Source organism: Chelonoidis abingdonii, chromosome 15 (genome assembly GCF_003597395.2).
Source record: "Chelonoidis abingdonii isolate Lonesome George chromosome 15, CheloAbing_2.0, whole genome shotgun sequence".
Taxonomy (NCBI): domain Eukaryota; kingdom Metazoa; phylum Chordata; order Testudines; family Testudinidae; genus Chelonoidis; species Chelonoidis abingdonii.
Genome location: NC_133783.1, coordinates 50,401,910 through 50,421,473, shown reverse-complemented (window position 1 = coordinate 50,421,473; position 19,564 = coordinate 50,401,910).

Here is a 19,564-nt window from a genome sequence, read left to right as displayed (position 1 = left end):
TCTTTGTGTTAGAGTTACAAAACTTGCATTTGCAAGGACTCTGAGTGAGGGTGAGAGAAACCTGATCTCTCTGGTTTGCGTTTCAAGGAATTGAAACAGGGTGATCTTCCAGGGTCATCCAGGGAAGGGAAGCCTGGGAGAAAGTAACGAGGAGACAAGGGGCTGGGGTTATTTCCCTTTGTTGTGAGACTCAGGGCATCTGAGTCTTGGGGTCCCCCAGGGAAGGTTTTGGGGAGACCAGAGTGAGCCAGGCACTGGAATTCTGGCTGGTGGCAGCGCTATCAGATCTAAGCTGGTAATTAAGCTTGGAGGTTTTATGCTAGCATCTCATTTTCTGAACTCTAGGGTTCAGATCTGAGTAGGAAGTTATGACACACCCCTGACCTCTGTTTTCAATGACAGCTATGAAAACTGAAGGACTTTTTTAAAAACTGAAAACAGATTTTTTTTTACCAGATAGCTTTTGTTTTTCATTGAAAAACCAGAAAATTTAATTGAAAATTAATTTTTTCCATGGAAATTTTTTTTCAGCAAAAAGCTTTTTTTTGGTCAACATTTACTCTTTAAAGAAACTATATTGACTAGCTTTATAGACTAGGAATATAGTGTTCTGTATTTGCAGCCACTCATTTCCCTTCCAGTGAAGAAATAAGACACATGTGGAGTCTATTTTTTCCCAAACCACTCAGAACCTGTAATGAAAAAAGATGCAGAATAATGATAGTGTGATCAAGTGCATGAACTAAGGGTTAAACAGCCCCTCTGGACCCAGATGGCCTAGTCACACCTGCTGGGCATGCTCACTTTGGAGGCTGAAATCAAAAGCTAGTGGTTCAGAGGCTGGGTGGACAGAGTAGGGGAGGATTTGTGCATTGCAAACTCCAGCAGAGAAGCTGCCAGGGCTCCGTGAAGCTGAGACCAGGCCCCACTACCAAGCCACCACCCACCCTTCAAGAGGGTGGGAATGATGGACTGTGACTAATAGAGGAAGACCATCTGGAGTGCAGTCAAAGAGAACTCTAGGGGGAATCTCAAACCGGACCAGTGGCACTGATGAAGGAACCAAAGCCAGGGTAGGATGCGGTTCAGGGATCAGGCATAAGGATGCCTGCCGCTAGGCCATATATCAGAGCTCTTATTCACAGGATCTTGGGTTGAAGTAGGGATGCCTGGGTTCCCCTACTCCTGGTCACTAAGTCTCACTATTGGTCAATACAGCCACTGGCTCTCCCCACTGGGTGTTACAGCACAGATCACCACCATGAGGCGGTGCTGCCAGGTTCAGACACATAGACAAACAATTTTGGGCTGAGTCAACAATTAAAAGTTAAGGGAAAAAATCTGAAAACATGGGTGCACTAATTAGACCTGAGTAGACCTTTATTAATTTCAGTGTCAGTAATCTTCATACCCCATAATTCACACACAACCCCCAGTAATTTCTCTTGAAATCTCAGCAAAGATTTAAAAGCAAATATTAGGGTAAGGTCTCTTACCAGGTATATGTGAATTTTCAAAGCATACTGCAGAGCATTAACTAATATGCCAAAAGCCTAGTAAGAAGTAGCTGAAACTAAACTGCACCTGTCAAAACAACTGGTAACATTTATTTTGTGATGCAGTATCACTTATTTGCTTATCTGGCAGTACAGAGTTCTGTAATTCCCATCATTCTTTAAAAGCAATTAAACATATTCTGTTGTTCCAAGGAAGGTCAGTCTCACATAGCAGACAATTCAAGTTGGTGCTTATTTTGACAGCAGTATAAAGGCCATACCATGGAACCAATGAACCATTCTGAGATAGGGCGGTTTATTTATTGCAGTAGGCACATATATGTCTGTATTCTGCATCTGGTAGGCATATAAGCACCTGATACTGGAACCTTTACTAATGTAAGGCCTGGCCTACATAGTATGGAACTATTTGTGATCATTAAATATTAGTTGCATGAGTATCAATTACAATCTGCAAAACTGTGCCCATTCTAACTGTGAGTAAAATTCACCCCAGCAGAGGGTCAAGCACAAGGCTGTATGCTAAGTCCCACATCAGGGCCAAAATGAGACTTAAGGGATACATAGCACCTATGCTGATCCTCAGCTCAGCAGTGAATTTCTCCTTCTATCTAATGCAAAGAAAATCTCACTCTTGTCTATTTGAGTTTCAATGGATTCTACTGATAGGATAGCAACAGATCAGAATCTTATGCGGCTCTCATTTCAAGGTGCTAACCGCATGCTGCAAAATTCTGACTCATAAAATGATGTTTATTTTTAAAAAACCCTGTAAATAAATGACTATGGGGTTGTGTATGGAGGCAGAATAAAGATTATCTCAGCAGTCAGTAATAATTATAGCAAACGTGATACCATGTTTAAATATTATGTAACAACTATTTCTGACATAATTATTCCTTATACACCATGATATCTTCTTCAAATGGGAACAATAGAACTTTGGGCTGATGGTTAGAGAAAAGGACAAAGAATGGGGATTCTTGGGTCCTTTAATGACTTGCTGTGGACCTTGCATAAATCACTTAGGGTGGAATTTTCAGAAGGAGTTTGGAAGCATGAGAAGAGGGTTTTGCTCTCTTAAATCCCCTAGGCTTTTTTTGGAAAATCTCTCCCATAAATCCCATTGAAAGTCAAAAGCAAAAATTAACAGGACTTGTGCCTCTAAGTCATGTAAGTACTTTTGAAAATCCCACCTATAACTTGTTTGTACTGCAGTTTCACCCACCTGAGAAGTGGGCCAAATAAAATTTACTTAACATACAGAGGTGATTGCCGCAAGCTGGGACTGGATGACAGGGGTTGCATCACTCGATAATTGCCCTGTTCTGATCATTCCCGCTGAAGCAGCTGGCACCAGCCACTGTTGGGAGACAGGATACTGGGCTAGATAGACAATTGGTATGGCCATTCTTATGTTCTTAAGTCTATGAGACCTGTGATGAATTGGGCTAAGATTTTCAAAACTGACTAAGAATTTTGGGTGTCTAACTTGAGGCATCTTAAATGGACCTGATTTTGAGAGGGTGGATGCTCAGCAGTTTCTGAAAATCAGGTCTCATTATGGTGTCTGAAGTTGGGCACCAAAAATCACTAGTCACTATGGCCTTAACGTTTATAAATTCCCTTGGGCTATGTGGAGGAAAGATGGAATGTACATTCAAAGTATTATTGTAATGCACAAGTCATTCACTCAATAGGTTATAGCAGGAGACATGCATGCCATTTAGTAAATCAACCTGCTAAAAATCCTTTAGATTTTTCAGCAGATAATCTGCAGCTCATTTCTTGTAATTGACTTGTCCCATCTCTAGTTCCAAAGCATTTTTCCCCAGGAGCCTTGACCCTTCAATGACCTCATTTAGATACTCCAGGAGCCTTGGCAGATGCTAGTAAGTGCCACCTGCCTGTGACTGAGATGGACTTGGCTTGTGCTGAGGTCAACTAGCTTTGCTGTCCTTATATTTTGGGTCACTTCCTAGGATCAAAAACTTGACAGAGGAAACAAACTTGGGGAGAGCTGCGTTGGCAGCTGTAAGAATAGATTTATGAAATACAGGTTACAGAAAGAGCAGCTGTTATTTGTAACTAACTATAGAGCTCTTTAGTGAGTCAATGGTAAATAAACCATTAGGTAAAGGGATCCTGCACTGTTTGCAGGTTGTTTCAGAGCATCCGCTTTTTAACATGCATGTGATGTTGTTCCTCAAAATAGTCAAGAGGTTTAAAAACATGGCAATCTATGTCCTTTTAGAACTAGAAAAACACACATGAAAACATCCCAACAACACATGACTTACAGTAGTCTAAAAATAAATCCTCTTGGTAGATGGTGATATTTCAGGAAATTAATTTTGTTCATCCGGGACAGGATATGAACTAATTGCTTATTTAATCATAGTAGTAATTAAACTGGTTACAACACTGATTCACTGGTTAGTTCCTCTAATTACATAGTTAGGCCAGTTTTATTTGTTCCTTATGTTTCTTTCCTTTAGGCTAACGATGCTTTCTGTCACCAACAGTCTTGCACTGCATGTAAGCTGGCACATGTGGACAATGTTAAACCGTCATTTCTCCTAGAGGAATGAGTCTAGTATGGTCAATTAACTTATTTATTTCTTTAATCAGCCATTGCTTATTGGTCAGCAGGCTCCCTTTCCAAACACTGGTTCTTTGAAAGGAGACTTATGCTTGATGCTACTGTAACTTGCAGAACCATGGACCCATTGACCCACCTTCTGCCCTCCATCCATCTCCATCAAAATCAATGTAACTGCAACTGAGTGTAACTGTAATGGAAACAAATCCTGGCCTTGCTGCCTTCACATGATGGAGCATGATCAGAGCTCCCCGACGTTCCTATGCTCCACACCAACTGCTCCTTGGTGCAACTGTATAGCTCCCATGTGGCTGCCTGGCTCTGTCTCATCTCGATGGGTAGTCTGTCTTACTGCACCCTCAACTTTAATATATGGCAGCTGGAGCTGTGGGGGATGACACCAGGAAAGATAGCAATCCCCTAAGATATGTGCAGGAGGATGGAGTGTCCCTGGGTAAGGGACAACTATGGATTCTAAAATGGGTTGGGTAGCTGGAGAGAAAGAAAAGACCCAACAGTAGAGTTCCCAGTTGACTTTTTGTAAATGGATCCATGAGCTGGGAGACTGCAGGCTCATCATGACAAAGATTTTCCACAGCAGCTGGGACCAGGAAGAGAGGATTCCTCCTACAGGTGACTCTCCCACAACTCTTCCCAAAATGTAAAAGTCTAAGAGACCTGCTCTACTTACTCCCAGCCCTTAAAATGGTTGCTACAGCCCAAAGCAGGGTCAGACAGGGTCTGCAGAAAGAGGCTTGTGGGGACAGAGAACTCAATTGCAGAAGTTTCCTAACTCTTACCCACCCTGCCCCCATAGGGTCACTCCATACCACCAAACTGCATTTCTGCTGGTTGGGCACAGCGCTCCTCCTCCACCCATCTGCAGTGTGCCCAACCATTCTCAGTGCCAATCAGGCCAATGTGGAGCCAACACATCCAGCAATAAGGGCTTCTATGACCCTTATAGTGACCCAGGGCTGTTTCAGGTTCTGACCATGGGAATTAAAGATGGAAAAATCCTATTAAGCCATACAGCCCATCACCCGTCAAATCAAGACTCTCCCCTTTGATATACTTCTAGTGATATGTCAGATCTTTTTGTAAATATTCCCAAGGATGGGATGCAAGGAACTTGCGCTGATGTTAGTGAAAGTTTAGTGTGCTGATCACTAATGGAGTTTTGGATCTATTCTACATTAGGTTGGAACTGAATAATAATTGTCAAACGTCCCTTTCTCCTGGCATTAACAAATGTTTTGAAATAACTGATGTACTTTCAAATTTGTCACTATATCCCCATTATTATGCAAGAGTTACCAATCTGGTTTTGAAACCGTGGGACCAGTGGACCCTCCGCAGGCATGCTGCCGAAAGCAACCTGTCTGCTGCCATCACGGCGACCAGCAGAGCGCCCCCGCGGCTTGCCGCCCCAAGCACGCGCTTGGCGTGCTGGTGTCTGGAGCCACCCTTGCTTTCACCATAGTGCCCAGGAAGCCTGGAACAGTGTATCTTCTCTTGTGTCCAGAATAGTGATCTTTTCTTTATTTAATTTCCTCTTACTCCATGAAGCAATTCAAGACAGAGATGACTGAATAGAATATCTAAAGATGTAGATATTAAACAAAATACTTACAACATTTTGACCCTGGGCTTTCTTCTGGTCAACCAGTGTATTACAGGCCAAATATCTGCTCCAGTGTAAACTTGGAATAACTCCACTGATCTCTGAACTGTGTGGTCTGTTTTAATGTGTATGGATTAAAGTCTGGGATCTTGACTCTGAGCTCACTTATAACAGTGTAAACAAGAATAGCTCCACTGGAGTGGAACTTGTGGGACTGTAAGAGAAGAATGCGTTCTGATGTACTGTGGGTGAAATTCACACCCTATGCAGAATGCAAGCACAAGACCTATGCACAACTTGTGGCCTGCTTTAAAATGTTGCCAACTCTCATGAATTGAGCCTCATGACATTTCTTTTCTTAAAGACATTTCTTAAAGTCCCATTTCTTAGAGTCATGTGAATGTGAGAATCATCGCTTTCATTTAAAAAACAAAGTACGTTTCCAGCCCTCATGACAGTGGCAAAAAATTTTGTAAACTTGACTCATATGCACCCATAAAGGTTCAAACACCTCAATGAATTTTTTTTTAATCCCTCAATTTTTGAGTCAATCTCAGTGTTGTAGAGGAGTCTGAGTCCTGAGTTTTGAACACTTGGGTTTGCAATATTGTATGCAAGACCCATTGTGATGGCTGAAGTGAGACTTAATTAGTGTATAGTTCTTCTGCCTACTGGCACTGGCAGGGTGACAATCTCCTCATATGCATACTAGCACACTGTTTGTATATAATAATCATGATACCTCGCTCTTATACAGCACTTTTCATCCATAGATCTCCCAGCACTTTACAAAGAAGGTCAGAATAACTCCTATCTTAAATATGGGGATACAAAGGCACAGGGAGGGAAGTGACTTGACCAGAAAAACAGCAGCGGCGTTGAGAACTGAACCCGAGTATCCTCAGTCTCACCCAGTGGCCTTAGTCACTAGGCCACACTGTAAATGATAAATCAATAATAATTGTATATAGTGTAAACAGAAGAAATGATTTTTCATTTATCTGTTATAATCAAATGCAGTGGTAAAGAATAGAGTGGTGAAGGTGCGTACTTCCCTGGGTTAAATCCAGCAGGTAGGGTTTTATTTTTTTATTTAATATTATATATTTAATATCTGTAGTAATATTGTTTGCACCATTGTATTTAAAGTTCTGTCAGCCCTTCCATTACAAAACTATATTTTTAGCAGTTTAGCAGGAACACTGTTATCAGAAATTCACAGTGGGATGAAAATATCGCAGCCCAGAAGTTAATTATTTAAAAACTTTTTTTTTTTTTGAAAAATCCACTTTTCCCCTTGGGGTTGAGGGTTAGAAAGAGTATCCTTATTTAATATTTTTCCCTCTGCTACTGAAATACAGCTCTGTTATATAGTTTAATAAAAAAATTGCAGGCAATTTTAATCTGTAATGTGGATCAATTACTGTTGGTATTTTGGAATGTTTTTAAAAAAATCAAGTTCAAGACTTTCAGAAGCATATGAGTTTAAAAGGATTTTTAGCATGCCAAGTGCAGCTCAATATTGCAATGTTCTGAGGACTTTCTTCAATGTGCTGAGTGCCCTCAAGTCCTAATGAATTGTAGAAGGTGCCCAAGTCCCTTACTGAGTATACAGGCTCAGTGCACAAACTGACATGCTAGACTGTACAGGTCTATCTGGTCAATACACAAAAAATTCTCAGTCTCTAAAGAAGGCATTTATAATTTAGTCTCCCTGCAAGCACTTATGCAAGTCCCTTTTAACTGAATGAGACTACTCACATGCATGAAGTTATTCAAGTGAGTACATTTTTGCAGGATCAGGGCCATAGACAATATCCATTCTTTTGGAGTTGTTATAATTTTGACTAGTACCTATAGATACATCCAGAGATCAGCTTCAAGGCAAACCCTTCCCTACTCAAAATTTGGGGGGAACTTGCTCCTAGGAGTTTTGGTACAGGGTCAAATTCAAAAGTAGAAGTGGCTGTGTAGTGAGGCGGTGAGGACCCCTCCAGCCCAGAGGAGAAAGAGCCTAGTTGGAGGCCAGAGTGGGCGCAGCTAAAGAGCACTGAGCCCGCCCCTCAAAGGGTCAGAGGCTGACCCGGAACTATAAAGGCCAGCCCTCAGAGCTCAGTCAGGCCCCAGCAGCTGGAGCCAGCAGACGTCCCTCAGGGAGCTCGAGACTGAGAAACTCCTGTAACCCAGGGCCCCCCCGCGCCCGCTACCTGGAGGAGCCGCCGGAGCCTCCCCGCGCCCGCTACCTGGAGGAGCCGCCGGAGCCTCCCCGTGCCCGCTACCTGGAGGAGCCGCCGGAGCCTCCCCGTGCCCGCTACCTGGAGGAGCCGCCCCGAGCCTGCTATCCAGAGGAGCTGCCAGAGCTACCCTGGGCCAACTTTTCGGAGGAGTTGCCAGACCTACCACCCAGCCCCGGCCGCGACGAGCCCATGCTCCTGGACCCCGCAGAGGCTGACGTCAGGACCCAGGTAGGACGCGAGGGGGAGTATGGAAGTAGCTTGGGGGCAGCCGACCCTAGTCTGGCTGCAGCCTTATCAGAGCCTATGTCAGTGTGTTGTGATCAGGATCCCCACTGACTGAGCAGCAGATCATTAGCCGCTGCTAGGGCCCTGGGCAGGGATGCAGTGGAGTGGGAGGACCTGCATCCCCCCTGCCACCCGTTCCGGGGTGGCAGACTCCCCCTCTCCCTGGCCTGAGGACACCAAAACCTATCATAACTGTTACTGTTGCTCATCCCTGCCCAAGTACCTGAGCTTCCGGACTCAGTGTTTGCTGCTCCGCCCTCACCTAGGGCCAGGGCCTTAACTGTTACTGTTGCTCATCCCTGCCCAAGGGCCTGAGCTTTCTGACTCAGTATTTGCTGCCTGCCCTGACCTAGGGCCGGGCCTTAACTGTGATTGTTGCTCAGCCCTGCCTAAGGGCCTGAGCTTCCTGACTTAGTGTTCGCTGCCCCGCCCTGACCTAGGGCCAGGCTGATAGCGGTTATTACGGCTCAGCCCTGCTGAAGGACCTGAGCCCTTTGCCCCCACAGGGCAGGTGATTGCCATGAGGACTACCAGGCTATTTTCCCATACCCACCGGTGTGTAGTGAGCTGGTGTGGCTCCCCTCCTCCCGCTGGAGAAGGTCGAGCCCCGGCTGCACTCATGTACACACTGGTTTTCTGGATCTGATGGACAAGAGAGTGGACATCTTAAGACAACCACATTAGCCCTTTGAAAGAGGCATATCATTAGCTAATGACCAGTAAGCTGTTAGATAGCCCTGAAATGTCAAGTAAAAGGTTTTCGGCATCAATTTTTATTGTCTAATAAGATGAGCTTATGATAGGTAATAAGGAGGCTGCCTGTGGCCAAATAGATTTTTCAGGATGCTAGGCTATCAGTCATAGACAAACATTGATCCATGAGCAATATATTAGCCATCAGTAATGAAGCTGCAATAAATTACTGTGTGGAATCTCCTTTGATGGAGGACACAACTAGTAACCAGGGTCAAGGGTGTCCTTGGTAGTGCGGCTCCAGTGAAGGGATGCTGGTAAGGGCGTGATGGAGCAGCAAGTCAGAATGGAAGCTTGAATATTTCTCGGTCAGAAATCACATGCCATGAAGCATATATCAGAAAGTTTTCAGTTAAAACTTGGGATCACTTACACGGTGGTAAATAACACTCCTGCTATTAACGCAAGCATCCCACTGTCAGTGCGATGTGCGTTCTGATTGGGAAGCATTGGGCTTATTTTGCTAGGTTATTTGGCCAGGCACTCCCCTGAAGTGAGTTGACAACCTCCTTCTTCATTAAGAAATATTTCCTCATGACCAAAGTCAGGGTTTGATGCAGTTAGGAAAAAAAGCTACTTTCACTCAGCCGGAGGAAAAAAGGGGAAAAAAAGGCTCAGACTGCGATAAGACCAACAGGAAACAACATATTGAATAGCAGCTGAAAAACCTCTGTCTGCTGTGGAGCATTTGCACCAGCTGAACACAGTCATACACATTGTATTCTCCTCTATTGAGGCATTGTTTATCTTTCTTCTGGCCCAACAAAGCAACTGAGATGCTCATGCTCATTCTGCTATCTAGTGGCTAGTTTTGTAAAATACATCCAAGCTAAGTCAGTCCTGATTTCCCCTCCCCCCGCCCAACTTTTATCATATAACTTGTTCAATTATATTGTCCTTTCTTCTCTTGATTCTTATCTACAATTATACTTCCCCAAAGCAGCTATTGTATAACCTGTGGGTCGTGGATTAAGTTTACTAGCCTAGTTGACCCCAATCCTGACCTTCACTTAATTAAATACAGGATTAAGCCAAAGAGGTATGCAACTCAAATCTCAGGTTTAAGCAGGGGGAGTTCAGGGGCACTACCAATGAACTTACTGATGTTCATGAATGAGCTCACCTGGCCTTGTAAAACATTGAAAACTGCATGATCAAGCCTGGTACTGCTGAAAAACATTAACTCTTTCATGGCATAGTCTTCTGCGTGAATGGAATGTTGTCATGCAGATTCAGCTGCTACAGTTCGCAGCTTCTTCCACAAAAGCACTCTAGATCTCCAGCATTTAGGGAAACGTATGTGTCAGAAGGGTGGCTAGTAGCACCACTGCTACAGTTGTGATCTTACAGTTCCTCGAAAGCCTGGTTCAACACATGTGTTTCGCATCCGATGTTGATACCTGATCTCGAAAATATTCAGGCAGAGTTTAGCCAAGAGCGGGTCACTGTGACTTCTTTGAGTTTAAAGAAGAACGTCTACCGCATTCTGACCAACAGGAATATGGAGTGTAAATGGATTATGGTTAGTGGAAGTTTCCTCAGTTGAGTTTTCTCTGCCGTTAGAATCCCATAATTCAACAAGATGCTCCCTAATTAGAAAAGCAAAATACATTCAAAAAGATGTTCTTCTGTAATCAATAGAGGCCTACCAAAAATAAACGTATACAAAGACAAGTTTGCTGTATGGTTTTAAATAAAAATCCATGATTTTAAATAATCCATGAACAAGGCTTGTGAAACACATGCAAATTTATGCTCAGCTGTGGCTCTTATATTGAAGAAGTTATTTTGTATGCACAAGTAGCTTAGTGTAGACAGCGGGCCCAATGGGAATTTGAAATGAACAAGGAGAGCTTGCAACCTTCTCTCTGAGACAGGGGAACGGGGCTTATTATCAAGTGCATGGCCACAGGAAAGTGAGGCGGAGAGTGAGAGAGAACAGGAAGACAAAGATCAAGGAAGGAATAGAAGCAGACCCCATCATTTGCAATGGGCCTCAGTGCATGTAGCCATAAATGGCCATAACCATTCTGTCTCTGCTGTGGTTTTCATAGATTCTTAGACTCTAGGACTGGAAGGGACCTCGAGAGGTCATCGAGTCCAGTCCCCTGCCCTCATGGCAGGACCAAATACTGGCTAGACCGTCCCTGATAGACATTTATCTAACCTACTCTTAAATATCTCCAGAGATGGAGATTCCACAACCTCCCTAGGCAATTTATTCCAGTATTTAACTACCCTGACAGTTAGGAACTTTTTCCTAATGTCCAACCCTCCTTCCTAGACAGTCTCTTCCCATTCTGTATGTGTGAAACTGATTGTTCCTTCCTAAGTGGAGCACTTGCATTTGTCTTATTTGAACTTCATCCGGTTTACCTCAGACCATTTCTCAATTGTCCAGATGACCTTGAATTTGACCCTGTCCTCCAAAGCAGTTGCAATCCCTCCAGTTTGGTATCGTCAGCAAACTTATAAAGCATACTTCTAGGCCAACATCTGAGTCGTGATGAAGATATGAACGGAGCCGGTCCAAAACAGACCCCTGCGGAACCCCACTTGATCCTTTCCAGCAGGATTGGAAGCCATTAAACTACTCTCTGAGTATGGTTATCCACAGTTATGCCCACCTTCCAGTAGCCCCATCTAAATTGTATGCCTAGTTATCGATAAGGAATCATGCGAGACCGTCAAAATGCCTTACTAAAGTCTAGGTATACACATCCTCGCTCTCCCTTATCACAAGGTCGTTATCCTATCAAGAAAGCTATAGATTGGTTTGACATGATTTTCTACAAATCCATGCCTGGCATTCCCATCACCTTACCACCTTCCAAGTGTTTGCAGATGATTCTTAATTCCTTTGCCCATATCTTCCCTGGCACAAGTAACTACTGGTCTGTAGTTTCCTGGTTGTTTTTTATTTCCCTTTTATGATGGGCACTATATTGTCCTTTTCCAGTCTTCTGGAATCTCTCCCGTCTCCCATGACTTTCCAAAGATATAGCTAGAGGCTGAGATACCTCCTCCATTAACTCCTTAAGTATTCTAGGATGCATTTCACAGGCCCTGGTGACTTGCAGGCAATATACTTTCTAAGTGATTTTAACTTGCTCTTTTTTATTTGTCTCTAAACCTACCCTTCCCATAAGCGTTCACTATGTTAAACATTCCTTCAGACTTCTCAGTGAAGACCGAAACAAAGTCATTAAGCATCTCTGCCATTCCAAGTTCTGTTAACTGTTCTCCCTCCTCACTGAGCATTTGGCCCTACCCTGTCTTGGTCTTCCTCTTCCTTCATGTATTGAAAAAAAGTCCTTCTTGTTCCCTTATTCCATAGCTAGTTTGAGCTCATTGTGCCTTTGCTTCTCATCTTGCCGGATTCCTTATTATTTGCCTATATCATCCTTTGTAATCTGACCTAGTTTCCATTTTTATATGACTTCTTTTTATTTGTAGGTCATGCAAGATCTCGGTTAAGCCAAGGTGGTCTTTGGAACATTTTCTATCTTTCCTACCATCGAATAGCTTGCTTTTGAGCCTTATAGTGTCCTTTGAAAAACTGCCAGTCTCCTCAGTTTTTCCTCTAGTCTTGATTCCCATGGGACTTAACTATCAGCCTCTCGAGCTTACCAAATCCGCCTTCCTGAAATCCTGTCTCTATTTGCTGTACTCCCTTCTACCCTTCCTTAGAATTGCAAACTCTACGATTCATGATCACTTTCACCAAGCTCCTCTACTTCAAATTCTCAACAAGTTCCTCCCTATTTGTTAAAATCAAGTCTAGAACAGCTTCCCCCCTAGTAGCTTTCAACCTTCTGAAAATAAAAGTTGTCTGCAATGCGTCCAGGAACTTATTGGACAGTCTGTGCCCCACGGTGTTATTTCCCAACATATCTGGATAGTTGAAGTCCCCCATCACCACCAAAATCTTGGGCTTTGGATGATTTTGTAGTTGTTTAAAAAAGCCTCATCCACCTCTCCACCTGGTAAGTGGCCTGTAGTAGACTCCTAGCACGACATCACCCTTGTTTTTAACCCTTTATCCTAACCAGAGACTCTCAACACTTCCGCTCTCCTATGTCCATCTCCACCTCAGTCCCAAGTGTGCACATTTTATATATAGGCACACCTCCTCCTTTTCCCCTGTCTATCCTTCCTGGGCAAATATACCCATCCACACCAAAATTCCAATCATGTGTTATTATCCATCAATAGTTTCAGTGATGCCAACAATGTCATACTTGTATTTATTTATTAGCACTTCCAGTTCTTCCTGCTATTACCCATACTTCTCGCATTTGTATATAGGCATTTAAGATACTGGTTTGATCTTGCCTCTCAGTTTTTGCCTGACCCTCCTTCTCTCTGCCATTATAGCCCACACTCCTCTGTTTCCGACCCATCTGCAGGTCCTCGTGTCCCACTTACCTGTGGCTTGCTCACCTGTCCCCGTCGAACCTGTTTAAACCTCCTCACTAGGTTAGCCAGTCTGTGTAAATAGGGTCTTTCCCTCCCGAAAGATGACGCCATCTCTGCCTAGCAGTCCTTCCTTGAATAGCATCCCGTGGTCGAGGAAGCCAGAGCCACTCCTGGTGACACCATCTTCGCAGCCAGGCATTCACCTCCATGATGCATCTGTCTCTGCCCAGCCCCTTCCTGACAGGAGAATGAAGAGAATACCACCTGCGCTCCAAACTCCTTCACCCGTACTCCCAGAGCCCTGTAGTCACTCTTGATCTGCTCAGCATCACTCTGCAATATCATTGTGCCCACATGGATGAGTGGCATGGGTAGTAGTCAGAAAGGCCGGATAATCCTCTACAATGCCTCGTAACATTCAGATACGGGCCCCCAGCAAGCAGCATACCACCCAGATGAAATGTCAGGGCAACAGATGGGCACCTCTGTCCCCCTCAGCAGAGAGTCTCTGACCACACACCTACGTTTCCTATTTTCAGTGGTGGCAGCAGACCTCCCAGCCTTAGGTATGAGGCTTCTCCTCCTTTACTGTAGGGGGTGATTCCTTCTCTCCTGTATCAAAGAGCATAACGGTTACCTATTACCACGGCGGGAGGGTTCGCAGAGGGGTGGAGCATTCCCGCTGCCAGAAGGAACCAGCGCCAGTGTCCACCCTGAGCCATCTCCTCCTCCACCAGCAGTGTTCAGCAGTCCTGTGAACTGGGACAGCTACCTCAGCTGTCTCCACATGGACACTGTCCAGGAATGCTCGTGAATACGGAGCTCCTTAACCTAGCCACCTTCTCCTGTAACTCTCCCCACTGCAGCCCAGAGATTCCACCAGTAGGCACCTTTCACATTGGATTGCCCCCCAACATTAGAAAAAGTTCTAATCTGTCAGTTATTAATACTGAATAAATTGCCTAAGAGGTTTGTAATCTCCATCTTGAATATTTAGAGTGTTAATAATTTATCAGGCGTCTAGCCAGTTTTGGTTGCCTATGAGGCAGGGAACGGATCTAGACCTCTCGAGTGCCTTCCATCCTAGATCTACAAATTTATGAACCCAGCGAGACAGACGTTATGGCATTTATGGCTCATCGCTAGCCCATGTAAATGATGGTTAGCTTTATTCTTTTGACTTTGTCTCCTGCTCTCTCCTCTATCGCCTTCACTTCCTTGGCATGACTTATAATATAGCCCGTTCCTGTCTCAAGAGAAGGTTGCAACTCGTTCATGTTCAATGCCATGCCGGTTCTCAAGATCTTGTGATACAAAATAACTCTCAATAAGAGCAGCTGACATCAATTGCATGTGTTGTCACAAGCTTGTTCAGATTATTTAAAATCATGGATTTTTATTTAAAACATACCAACTTCTTATAAACTTTATTGTATAACGTGGTACTCCATTGTTAGAAGAATTTTTTGAATGTATTTGCTTTATTTAGAGCACTTGGTTGAATTATAGAGGATTCCTAACGAAAAACCAAGAGGAACTTCCACAACTATCATTTACACTCATATTCTGTGTCAGAATGGCGGTAGACGTCTTCTTAAACTCAAAAGAAGTACAGTGACCGTCTTTGGTAACTTCTGCTGAATATTCGAGATCAGTTAGTCAACATCGATGCGAACACACTGTGTTACCAGGCTTCGAGCTATGAAGATACTAACTTGCAGTGTGCTACAGCCACTTCTGACACATACGTTTCTCTAATGCTGAAGATCGAGTGCTTTGTGGAAGAAGCTGCAAACTGTAGCCTATCTGCATGAACATTCATTCAGCAACGATATCCGATAAGAGTAATGTATTTTCAGGCAGTACCAGGCTTGATCAATGCATTTTCAAATGTTTACAGCCAAGGATGCTATTCATGAAACATCAGTAGCATTGTGTGCCCTGAACTCTCTTTAACCTGAATTTGATGCATACCTCTTGGCTTAATTCCTGATTTATTAAGTGAAGTCAGGATGGGTACTATCGCTAGAACTTAATACCACGACAGCAAGTTAAAATAGCTCTTTGTGGAGTCAATAAATGTAAATAAAAGAGAAGAAAGACCATAAAAAGTTTATATACATATTGGGAGGAAAAAAAAACACGAGAAATCATGGACTGACTTAGCTTGGATGTATTTACAAACTAGCACTATATGCAGATGGCATGACATGCTGTTGCTTTGTGGCCACAAAGATAACATGCGTCAAAAGGAGATACAATTGTAGACTGTTTCAGCTGGTCCGAAATGCTCCCAAGCAGACAGAGGTGTTTCAGCTAGCCTATTCAATATGTTTCTGTTTGGTCGTATGCGCTGAGCCTTATTTTCCCCTTTTTCTCCGGCTGATGTGAAAGTAGCTTTTTTCCTACTGCATCAAACCCGCACTTTGTCAGAGGAATATTCTTGAATAAAGGGTTGTCACTACTTCAGGGAGTGCATGGCAAATAACCTAGCACAAATAACAATGCTTCCATCTGAACCACATCGCAACTGACAGGAGTGCGCTTTAATGCAGGAATGTTATTACCACCGGTAATGATCCAGTTTAACTGAAACTCTTCTATGCTCATGTTGATTTTGTACCGAGAAAATTCAAGTCTCCTATGCTGAGCTGTCAACAGCCGCTTACGAGCATCCTTCACTGGAGCCTAACCATAGGAACTTGACCCTTGTTATTGTGTTCACCCAAGAGTTCACACAGAATTATTGCAGCTTCATTAGATGGATAATATTCTGATTGAATCAATGTTTGTCTTAATGATATTAGGCTCTAGCTCTCTGAAAATTATGCACAGGCAGCTCCTATACCATATCATAAGCTATCTATTTACAAATGACAACTTTGACTGCTGAAACTGTCTCTTGTATACTGAACAGTCTTACTGGTCATAGCTAATGATATGCCTCTTCAAAGGCTCATGTGTTGTTAAGATGTCACTCTTTGTTCTGAGTCCAGAAAACAGTGTTAATGGTGCAGCCCGGGGCCTGAAACCTTTCCAGCGGAGGAGCGGACACCAGCTCACACACACCGGGTATGGAAATAGCTGTATTCATGGAATCACCTCCTGTGGGGAAGGCTCAGGCTTCAGCAGGTGAGCGAATAACGTATGCTCGGCTAGGTCAGAGGGCAGCGAAGAACTTAAGTCGGAACTCAGCCCTTGCAGGCGTGCCACAAAATCCGTTAAGCTCGCCTAGGTAGGGCAGGATCAAATACGAGCAGGAAAGCTCAGCCTGGAGGAATGAGCAACATAACATTAAGCCGGCCCATAGTGTAGGGCGGAGCAGACATGAGTCCGAGATCACGTAACTTGGAGATGAGAGAACAGTAATCATTTATGTATTTAGGTCGGCTCAGCGGAGAGGGAGTCTTGCACACCGGAACGGTGGCAAGGGATGCAGGTCCCACTCCACTGCATCATGCAGCTCTACAGCGCTAATGATCTCTGCTCATCAGTGGATCTGATTCACAAACATGACATAGGTCTCTGATAGCTGCAGCAGACTAGGGTGCGCCCACATTCTCTTCCCCTACTCGCTCGTCCTACCTGGGCCTGACGCGCTGTGCGGTCCAGGCATGGGTCGTCGCGACGGGCGCGTGGTAGTCCTGACAATCTCAAATTGGCCACGGTAGCTCTGCAAGCTCCTCTGATAGAAGGTGGCGGCTCCTCCAGGTAGCGGCACGGAGGTCCTGCGGCCTCCAGTACGCGTGACGGGCTCGGCGGCTCCTCCAGGTAGACGGACGCGGAGGCTCCGGGGATCCTCAGGTAGCGGGCTGCCGCAGGAGGCTCGCAGTCCTCAGTAGCGTGCGGGGGGCTCGGGCGCTCCAGATTAGTGGCGGGCTGGCGTACAGAGATTTACTCAGTCGATGCTCCGAGGCTTACGTCGCGCTCACGCGTGGGCATACTGAGCCTCTAGGGCTGCCTTTATATAGTTCCGGCAGCTCTGACCCTTTGAGGCGGGCGACTCATGCTCTTTAGCTGCGCCACTTGGCCCTCAACTAGTGCTCTTTCTCTCTGTGCTGGAGGGTCCTACCGCCCTCACTACAGCTTCTACTTTAATTGAACCCTTACTAACTCTAGAGAAGTTCCCCCAATTTGTAAGGAAGGTTTGTTGAAGCTGATTCTGAGATATAGGTTAGTCAAATACTTATACACTCCAAAGATGGTAGTTGCTATGCCCTATCCTGGCAAAATTACTCCTTGAATAACTTCTATGTGAGTGCTCATCAGTTAAGGGACTTGCATAATGCTTGCAGGGAGCTATTAATCTAATTGCTTTTAGAAGACTGCTGAATTTTTTGTATGACGAGATGACCTTATCAGTCATAGCATGTCATTTGATACTGAGTATTACTCGTAAGGGATCGGCTCTACAATTCATTAGACTGAGGCACTCAGGACATTGAAGAGTCCTCAGACATTGCAATCTTGAGTGCCATTGATGCTAAAATCTTTTACTATTACTTCTGAAATCTTGAACTTTGATTTTTTAAAACATTTCCAAAACACAACAGTAATGATCACTAATAGATAAATTGCTGCAATTTTTTATTAAACTATATACAGAGCTGTTTTCAGTAGCAGAGAAAATATTAATATAAGAACTCTTCTACACCATACCCAAGGGAAAGTGGATTTATCAAAGAAAAAAAAGTTTTAAAATTTAACGTCTGGTGTATATTTCATCCCATGTGATTCGTGATAACGTTTCGTAACTGCTAAAATTATAGTTTTTATGAAGCTGACAGAACTTAAATACAATGGCTAGAAACAATATTACAAATATTACATATTAATAATAAAAATAAAAAATAGAACCACCTGTCGATTTAACACCAGGGAAGTTAACGCACTTTCCACTTTATTTTACCTGCATTTTGAAAGTAAAGATGAAACTCATTTTTGTTAACACTATATACATTATATTGATTATCATTTACAGTGTGTGGCTAGTGATAAGGCCATGTGAGACTGAGTACTCTGGGTTTGTTCCAACGCGCTGGCTGTTTTATCTGTTAGTCACTTCCCTTCCCTTGCTGTATCCCAATGTAAGATATGGTAGTTTGACTTCTTAAAGTGTGGGATTATGATGAAAAGTGCTGTTATAAGGCGAGTATTATGCATTTATATAAAAACATGTGCATATGTCATATGATGGAGATTGTCACCTCGTGCCGATGCTTAGCAGACACTAACACTAATATAAGATTCCTTTAGCATCTACAAGGGTCTGATACATATGAACATAAGTTCAAAACTCGGACTCATATCCCTAACCATAGATTGACTCAAATTGAGGATTAAAAAAAAATATCTTAGGGTTTAACTTATAGGGGTCATATCGATCCAAGGTTACAATTTTTGCCGCTCATGAGCTGGAAAGTAGCTTTGATTGTAGAAAGCATGATGATCTCCATTCACCATGATCTAAGAATGACCTTAAAAATGTCTTAAAGAAAGAAATGTCTGAGGCTCGAATTCATAGAGTGGCAACATTAAGCAGGCCTACAAGTTGTGAACAGGCTTGTGCTTGATCTGCATGTGGGAATTCACCCAAGTAATAGAGCATTCTCTCTTACATGCCACAATTCCACTCTCAGTGGAGCTATCTTGTTTACACTACGTTTATAAGTACTCAGATCATATCCAGACTAATCCATCAACCATTATAACTTTACCAACAGTTAGAGATCATTAGGCGTTATTCCAAGTACACTGGAGCGATATTTGGCTGTAACATGGTGACCAGAAGAAGGCAGGGTCAATTAGTATTATTTGTTTAATATCATTTAGATATTCTATTCTCATGCTCGTCTTAATTTTATGGATAGAGGAAATTAATAAAGAAAATGATACTATCTGACAAAGAAGATACTGTTCAGCTCTGTGGACTATGGTGAAGAGCAGGTGTCAGCTCAGTCCGCAGCGCGTGTTTGGGGCAAGCCGCGGCGCCTGCTGGTCGCCTGTGCAGGCCAGACATGTTCTTTGGCGCAATGCGGAGGGTCATGGTCGTCCTTAATTCAAACAGATGTCTCTTGTCATATAATGGGATAGCCAATTTGAAAGTACATCATTATTCAAAACATTT